This window comes from Prosopis cineraria, unplaced genomic scaffold (assembly GCF_029017545.1).
Source record: "Prosopis cineraria cultivar Desert tree isolate PC_DT_omini unplaced genomic scaffold, ASM2901754v1 PC3, whole genome shotgun sequence".
Classification (NCBI taxonomy): Eukaryota; Viridiplantae; Streptophyta; class Magnoliopsida; order Fabales; family Fabaceae; genus Prosopis; species Prosopis cineraria.
This window is the reverse complement of record NW_026555334.1, coordinates 260,853-269,036: the sequence shown is the minus strand read 5'-3', so window position 1 is coordinate 269,036 and position 8,184 is coordinate 260,853. Positions and strand designations below refer to the sequence as shown.

At 32.4% G+C, this 8,184-nt stretch overlaps 1 non-coding gene across 1 annotated transcript; it reads right to left on the bottom strand.

Annotated features, from left to right (window-relative positions):
• Positions 1 to 7,629: 7,629 nt before the first annotated feature.
• Positions 7,630 to 7,736, bottom strand: LOC129307543 (small nucleolar RNA R71). The gene has a single exon (XR_008592432.1). It is a non-coding gene; the product is annotated as a small nucleolar RNA R71 (small nucleolar RNA).
• Between the last annotated feature and the right edge of the window lie 448 nt (positions 7,737 to 8,184).

The window sequence follows — 8,184 nt, the reverse complement described above, 5'->3', positions numbered from 1 at the left end:
TGTGTAATGTAATTTTTTATTTTAATGGAAGTTTATAGAAGTTTTAAAAATAAAAGAGAGGCATTTGTAATTAAGGTAAAATAGAGGGGGCTTGGTGTATATTATTCTAAACAATAACAAGATTGAAGCCTTGTGCCCCATCAGCTGCGTGGGATTTATTTTAAGATTTGTTTCGTAATTTTTAATATCTTTTGCTTGTTTTAATGTCATTTCATATTTTGGAACTTACATGATATCATGATATATTTTTGTAATCGATATAAGTTGTATGCATGATAGATTTTTTTTTTTTTAGTTTCATCGAACAACTTCTATGGTGTTGGTTTCATAATTATTGATATGATTTTGATGTGATTTATTTAAGTGTCCTTCCTTGTTATGGAAAGTACTGAAAGAAGGAAAACTTGATATACTTGCAAGAATAAAGACGTTCTTATAATATTTTTGTTTTATGTTAGTCTTATAACTCAAATCATCATTGTCAAAAAACACTTTTTGTTGACATAAAATCACATTTAAATTTTCTCTTCCTTTTACAAACTTGGCTAAAGTGTTTTTCAAATCTTCTTTTTCATAGGCAAGCGTTTCACAATGGGAACATGAAAAATGAGTTTGATTTTCTAAAACTTGTATCTTTTTCTTTAAAGACTCATTTTCTTCTTTTAGTTTTGAAAAATCATTTTCAACAATTACAAATCACTTCTTTATTGAAATCAAAGTTTTTGCCAAAATAAGAGGCTCATTATAGAGTTCATTAAAAGCATTATATAATTTTTCAAAAGTGAGCCAACAGGCATGGTTTAGCTTCTTCAACATTACTTTGCTCATCTTCCTTATCACTATCTCCCTCAATAGAACAAAGTATGTCTTTATCTTCTTTTTCTTATATATCTTCCCTTTGTTTTCATGCTCCTTTAAACATAGTGAACATTTCTATTTGATATATCTAGGCTTTTTGCACTTGAAACATATTGATAAGCCCAAATGTTACATGTTTTATTAAGTTTTGGTGCTTAAATTAATTAATTGTGACTTAGAATTGAGGGAAAAAAGATGTATTGTCTCACTTATTGTCTTTATGTAAATTTCAAGAAAAGGAGCAAATAAGAGTGAAAAATGGATAAAAGAGTGAAGTCAGAACCTTATGCTCAATATGGTTCCAATAATCGTAGATTAGTTTCAATAGGATTGTGATTAGCCATGGAAGAAGATGGAGGGAGAGAGTTGTGCTTTTGTTTGACATTAGTCATAAATGAAATCAGTGTACTTCCCAACCATGACAAGGTGAAGTTTGTAACGTCCTGATTTTCTAATCCTACAATTAGCTATTAATTAGGGGTGGATTAACAATTAGTAAATGATTCAAAATTTGGATGGTTATTTGAAAATTTGACTCCTTTGGATGTTGAATGGACAGATACGGGAGGAGGAATTACATCTCGAAATGAAGTGTGTGCGCATGGTGAGAATCTTTCTTGCTGTGCTACATATCATGATTGATGCTGCTTGTGGCACAATGCATTGTACAGAAAATGACCTAAGAAGTTGTGATTTAGCTTAGATTTCAGAAGGGAGAAACATAAAAAATGTAAGGGGAGAAGTGAAGAAGTAGAGGTCTAATAAGGCAAGAAAGCTTGAGAGCTTGGAAGGCATTTCTCGACTGGTAACTTATCGGGTAAGCTCCATACAGCCCTTATCTCCAATTTCACTATAATTTCTTTTAGTATGAGTTATAGAGGAAATGAATCGAGAAGATTTAAAAAGTTTGTTTCTTACCCTATAGTAATAAAAAAGTTTTCAAGAGTTAAATTAGAGCTTCATAACTAATTTGGAGTTGAATGATAGAGTTTTGAACCTCTAAGCTCAATGCAACCCTAAATTAAAAGGAAATTAGGAGTGAAATTGTGTTTGTGCAAAATGGGATCATTTGATGTGATATAAAGTGATAATTGAGTGGTATTGAGATTAGATTGACTAAGTGAAAAGAAATGAATGGCTAGTTATGGCTTTAATTGATAATTAAGTATTTTTGGTCATTTGAATTAATTGACTAATAGTGTGCCAATTGTATGTAGATTGGCATATACTGTGAGTAAGTTGTGGTAAGAAGCTTGTTGAGAGCTATAATGGTAATTGAAAGTCCATGAATAACATTTCTAGTAACAGAAGGGTTAAGGTAATTGAATAACTTTCTCTGTTTGATCATTTATTATAACTGTGTGAAAGTAAGCTATTTAGTACATGAAACTATTTTAAATTGAGCATGCTTTGTGGCATGACATGGTTGTTGCATAAAAATGGATTTTAATCGAACAAACAAGTGAAAATGTGTGATTCTATACTCTATACATATATATTTGTATGTATGGTGGTGAATATGAATTTGTGATTGATACTAAAGCATGATCATAGGGGGTGGGAGTTCACCCATAGGGAGAAATAGAGAAAAACCATATGCCATTATTCTCCTTAATGCCCAATAGGGTGCGGTATTAGAGAATTGTATCTCCTTAGTACCTTTCGAGATGCGGTATTGGAGATTATCTCCTTAGTGTCTATTGATGTGTGATGTTGGAAATTTAAACTCCTTAGTATCAATGTGATGAGGTGTTGGAATCAATGACACCCTATTATATGTATTAGGGGAATCTATAATCTGAAGGTGAGATAAAATACCTTTGGTCGGATGATTCTATTATTGAAGGTGAGCTTAGGGTCAGTGAGTGTGTGCATTAGTCTAAGGTGAAAATATGGTTTTAGGTCGGGTTGATTCAGAGGTTCAAATGGTGTTGATCATGCTAAACATTATATTAGTGGTGAATTGTGTAATAAGTTGTGAAAGTGGTGAAAGTGCAGAGTTATTATATTCATATAATGTTTTGAGATGAAATTGATACTTAATATTATGTTTATTGTATTATAGTTGCATGTGATAGTCAATAGTAAAAAGTTATTCTATTATTAAGATTTTTATCTCACCCCAGTGATTATATTTTACAAGTCAAAGCAATGATCAAGGCAAGGAAAAAAGTCAGGACTGGCATAGTGGTGTCGTGGCTGTGTAATCTTCGAGCTTTATGTAATAAACATTATTTTTGTGTATCTTATATATAAGTTACCCTAAGAAATTGCATGCATGTTTAAACTTGTGATTTGTTGAGAATTGTAGTGATTTTATGAATCTTAGCCCATATATAAAAACGTGTGGTGAAATGAATAATTAGAGCTAAGATTTAGTTGTGAACATGTTGTAAATATGCTAGTGGTGATTATGAAGTGAATTTATGGTGATATTATAGTGAAAATGGCCAGAGAAATGTTTTTGTGCCAAGTTGTAAAAAGTTTGTGTTTGCAAAAATGAGCTGTTGAATGGCCAAATTGTGATTTATATGAATTTGTGCTATATAAAGTGGTCAATTAGGTGAATAAAGTCCTTTTAGACTTAGGTTAAGGCTTAAAATAGACTGATGAGATAATGTGAGAGATTTTAGCACTTAGGTGCGCAAAATTTTTTTAAAAAGCAATTTTTTACACCTGAAAGTCTAAATTTTGATCAGACTATTAAATCATATCCAATCATTAGTTAGCATCACATTGCAGTACATGATACAGAGAAGGTCAAGGCATATGGCTCTGTGCCACATGCTATAGCACATATGTTGCATGCCATGAAACGTGTCTCATAATTTGACCTTATTTCCTTATTTTAAAAGCACGCAATGATTGATATGAATGCATATGATTTGTTTTCACTATGCATGGCTCTGATATATTAAGATTTTGATATTTTGCAAAATAAGTCTTGGGCTTAAGCTTTTTAAACCAAATATTTAAATGCATAATTTGGTATGTATGAGTGGTGATTGTGTTAATCCTTTTCTATATCTAGTATATATAGGGAAAGGTTATAAAGCCATTACCAGAAGCTGATGTCTCTATCCCAAACTAGTCACGAAAGAGCTTAGTGTATCCAAAGCAGCTTGTGGAAGAATGGACCCAGGGAAAAGCTTTGCTCTTTGTTTAGATTCAATGCTTATGTCACTCACAGTTGGGAGGACCTTGAAGATACAAATAGAAGAATAGATCATTGGTCGCAGATAAGAAGGAAGGTGATAGAACACATTTGTTACCCACTTTTATTTGTCAATTAGGACCCTTTTATTAATGACTTATCACCTTCAAGTGCACACATTGCATTAGATTTGTAATTTTGCCAAGTTTCTAGGTTCAGTGCACTAGGAGCATTTTGGTCCAAAAAATGAATTTTTGAGAAAATGTACAAGAAAAATTGAGAAAGTGAATTTTATGTCTAGTTGATGAATGGTGAAATTATGTTTTTAAAATTCATTTTAGTTTGGGAGTAATTAAATAAAAAAGTCAACACTTTCTTAAGTGTCTTAATTTGTCCTAGTTTTTGGTTTGCCTTTGTGTGAAAATTTTTATATAATTTTGTGCAGCCTGAAACTTGGTTAATTTAATAAATTCTCTCTTCTAATTATGAATTTAATTCTGGACATGAATTAGATTTTATTATATCATATGCTATTTAATTGATTTATGTGATTTATGTGACATAGGTGGCATGTGACTTGTGCATCAATTGGGCAATTGAGGTCAACACTCCTTGAGGTCAATGGCTGATGGTTTGCACGTGAATTATGATTATTTTGAGGGATTAAATCAGCTAAAATGATGTGGATGACACATGAGAAATTAGGCACACATTGGAATCATCTACAAACCAATAGGAAGTTGCCACCTTGCAAGTGTGACAAGGCTCCCATTTACATTTTTAATTTCTTTTTCCTTATTTTAATTAAGCTTCAGCTGATGGGAGACACCAAGGAGCACACCATTTTAAGCCCTAAATGGGATCCAACACATATCTCATTCATCTTCCACATTCTCTCTCTCTTGTTCATAGTATTCTTCATTTTCTCTCTTTTGTTCTTCATTTTCCAGCACCCTAACCTCCATTTTCAGCCACCAAACCTCCACAAAACTCATACCATTCTTCTCCTCTCTTCATTTTCGTTCCATCCCTTCCATTTTCACAAGGATTGAAGCTCATTTCCATCATTCAAGAGCTATGGAATTTGGCCTTCACAAGCAATCACTAGGGTTCTTGAAGATGAAGATTGGCTAAGTTTCTTTGTGGAATCCTAGAGAGATGAAGATGGAGGATGAGTCTTGAGCTTCAAATTGGCTAAGTTCTTTTGTTTCCTATCCTCTTCTCTTTTACTAGATGGTTAGATTCCTTAATCTAGGGTTTAATCATCTTAGCTTATAAATTCTAATTTAAATTTGATGTTGATGTAAAGAGAGAGGATTGTTTCATTTAATTTCTTCCTTGGACAGCCATGACTGAATTTTGCCACTCTTTGTTTGGCACATAATCTTGTGTTTTTCAATTAGTGAATATCTTGTGTTAATATTGCATAATCTTGTGGTGTTAATGCTTGTGTTGTTGAGTAGCTTGACATAATCTTGTGGTTGCTCAATTTATGTGTTTCACCATGGCTGTTGAGAGAGGATTTTGAGTGAATCACTTGGCTAATGTCTTCACTAATTGGTTAATTGAACTAGGGACTTTAATCTAAGACCTAGGGAGGTTAGCTAATTAGGTTAATTGGCTTAGGATAATTTTCTTAAGTCATGACAGCTTTAGTCAAGAGGAAATGGAAGCTAAATTTAGCCTAATCATGAGAAGATAATGAGTCCAAAATCAACTAATCTCTAGGGTTCCATTATTGTGAAAAGGGAAGTTCATTTCACTCACTTTCACTAGCATTTTAATTACTTGCACATTAGGTAATTAGTTTAGATAATTAGCTAGGTAACTAAATTCCTACAAACTTTGGTTGATTTATTTCACTAGATAACTTTCAATTAGACTTAAAACCATTCCTTGGGAGATGACCTAGGGTTGGCCCTATATTGCTTTAGGATTAGCTTTAGTGTAATTTTGAGGATAAGCGACTAATTTCCTATCAGAAGGTCACTTGTCATTCACCTACAGAAGATGTAAAGGACAAGACGATGCTCATTGTTTCCTCTTGCATGAATGAGCTATAACGCAGTTCGACCACAAGTAAATATCACTTTAACACACGTGGCTAACATAAAAGTAAAATTAAAATGAATGATTCAATCATTTTAATGAGGAGAGGCATAATTGATAATTCTAAATGGGAGGGGTCACAAAGGGGAGTGGAAAAATTTTAAATAAAGCCCTAAGGTAGTACTTTATTTGAGCATCCAATTTTAACAATGATGATTTAGGAGTTGAATATGGACTCCGAGAGGAAGTCTTGTGATCTGGGAGCTGAACATCATCTCTCCCTTACTTTTATATATGATTAAGCTATTTTATTTGGGATTTTTATAGCTATGATTTCTTCTAGTTTCTAAGTTTCCAGTTAGGGTAGAGATTAGTCTACCTAGGATGAACTTACTCTTTACTCTCTTTCTTTATGATTGTTATTGAACTTGGTTTTTATATTTTATGAGAATTTAGTTACAATTATATTTATTTTCCTTGTTCTTGTTTCTAATTGTATGGCTAGCCACTATATGATTTGCTTGTGGGTTTGCTTGATGAACTGAAAGGAGAAGAGTGAACCTAATTTAAGGATTTATGGTAACTTTAATTGTCTCTTAATGATATAATTAGAGGTTGTGGGATTCAATAAAAGCTAATTAAACTCTATTTGAATATAAGCTAATGTATTGGAAAGTAATTTAGGCAGTTTAGTAACGATTGTCACTATAATTGAATAGGAATAATTAATTAAGAGTAAGTTATCCTAGCAGATGAATAGTAATCCCTAGCACTTTGTAATTAATTTGACAAGCTCATTTATTCATTGCCTTTGTTTTATTAATTCCATAGCTTTAATTAGTTTAATTAACCTCTTGATATTTGCTTGCTTGTGAAATAATAAAGATCACTAATTTTCTTTAGGTTCAACACCTAGAATACTTTAGAATTTTTATTGCTCCAATCCCATACACTTGTAAGAGCAATTAAATTTTTGGTGTTGTTGTCAGGAAAAGCATATAACTTTGTTGTTTTTTGTTTCTTTCCTTTATTTATTTATCGTGCTTTCTTATGCTTACTAGATGCTTCAAAATTTTAAGTGAGTTTGAATTGAACCCAATTAACTTTAAGATTGAACATTCCTATAGGAAAAATCATAAAGAGAAGTGGGAGAAATCTAAGATGGTTGAAGTCAACAACAACAACAATGACGACAATAACAATGCTCTTATTAGTAAGTGTTGCAAGACATCACAGTTCCTCACATTGTCTCAAGCCTATCCTTGAATAGATTAACTTCTCTTGCTCAGAATTGAGTTCAAAGCACTCTACCTGAATATCCTACCTTAATTTCATCAGGCTATATAGCTGAGGATGACTTATCTTTTAATAAGAGGTTTTATGCTATTGTTACCTTATTGCCTCTTAATGAATTGACTAAAGATGAATTCAAGATGAAGTGTTTCTCTCATTACTTAAATGACCATATGAGTAAGTAGTTGCTAAACTTGCCAAAGGATTCATTGACTACTCATGCAAAGGTATACAAGGCTTTCATGTCTCACTTTTATTTACTCCACTGAACTGAAGAAATAAGGGAGAAGATTTTTCATTTTTCCCAAATGCCTAGGGCATCATTTCATGAAGTATGGGAACATTTCGATACACTATTAAGACAATGTCCACACCATAATTTTACCCTAATAATGTTCATTGATAGTTTTTACAAGGAGGTATTTGTGGTGCATCAAACCCAAGTAGACACGATGGCCGACAGTTACGATGGCCAAACTATTACTAATTAAATAATAAATATTTGTGTGATGCTACTTAGAACTTAAGGCAAAAGTTAGATAGTCGATAGAGAGTTCAACCTCATAAGATAAGAGCTAGATTTATTGTGATTACCTAGTTAGAAGAACTACACATGAACGTTCATAACCTTGTTTCTCATACATTATTTCCATTTCCTCTTTTCTTGTTAATAATTCTAACTATGATCATGGTTATATGTTGGATTCTTATAATGAGCAAGTTGAAGAAGTATTTTTTTTAGGAGCCAACCAATACTGGTTCAACAATCAGGAGCAACCTTACAACCCATATGGCAACACATATAATAAGGGCTAGAAGGACAACCCTAA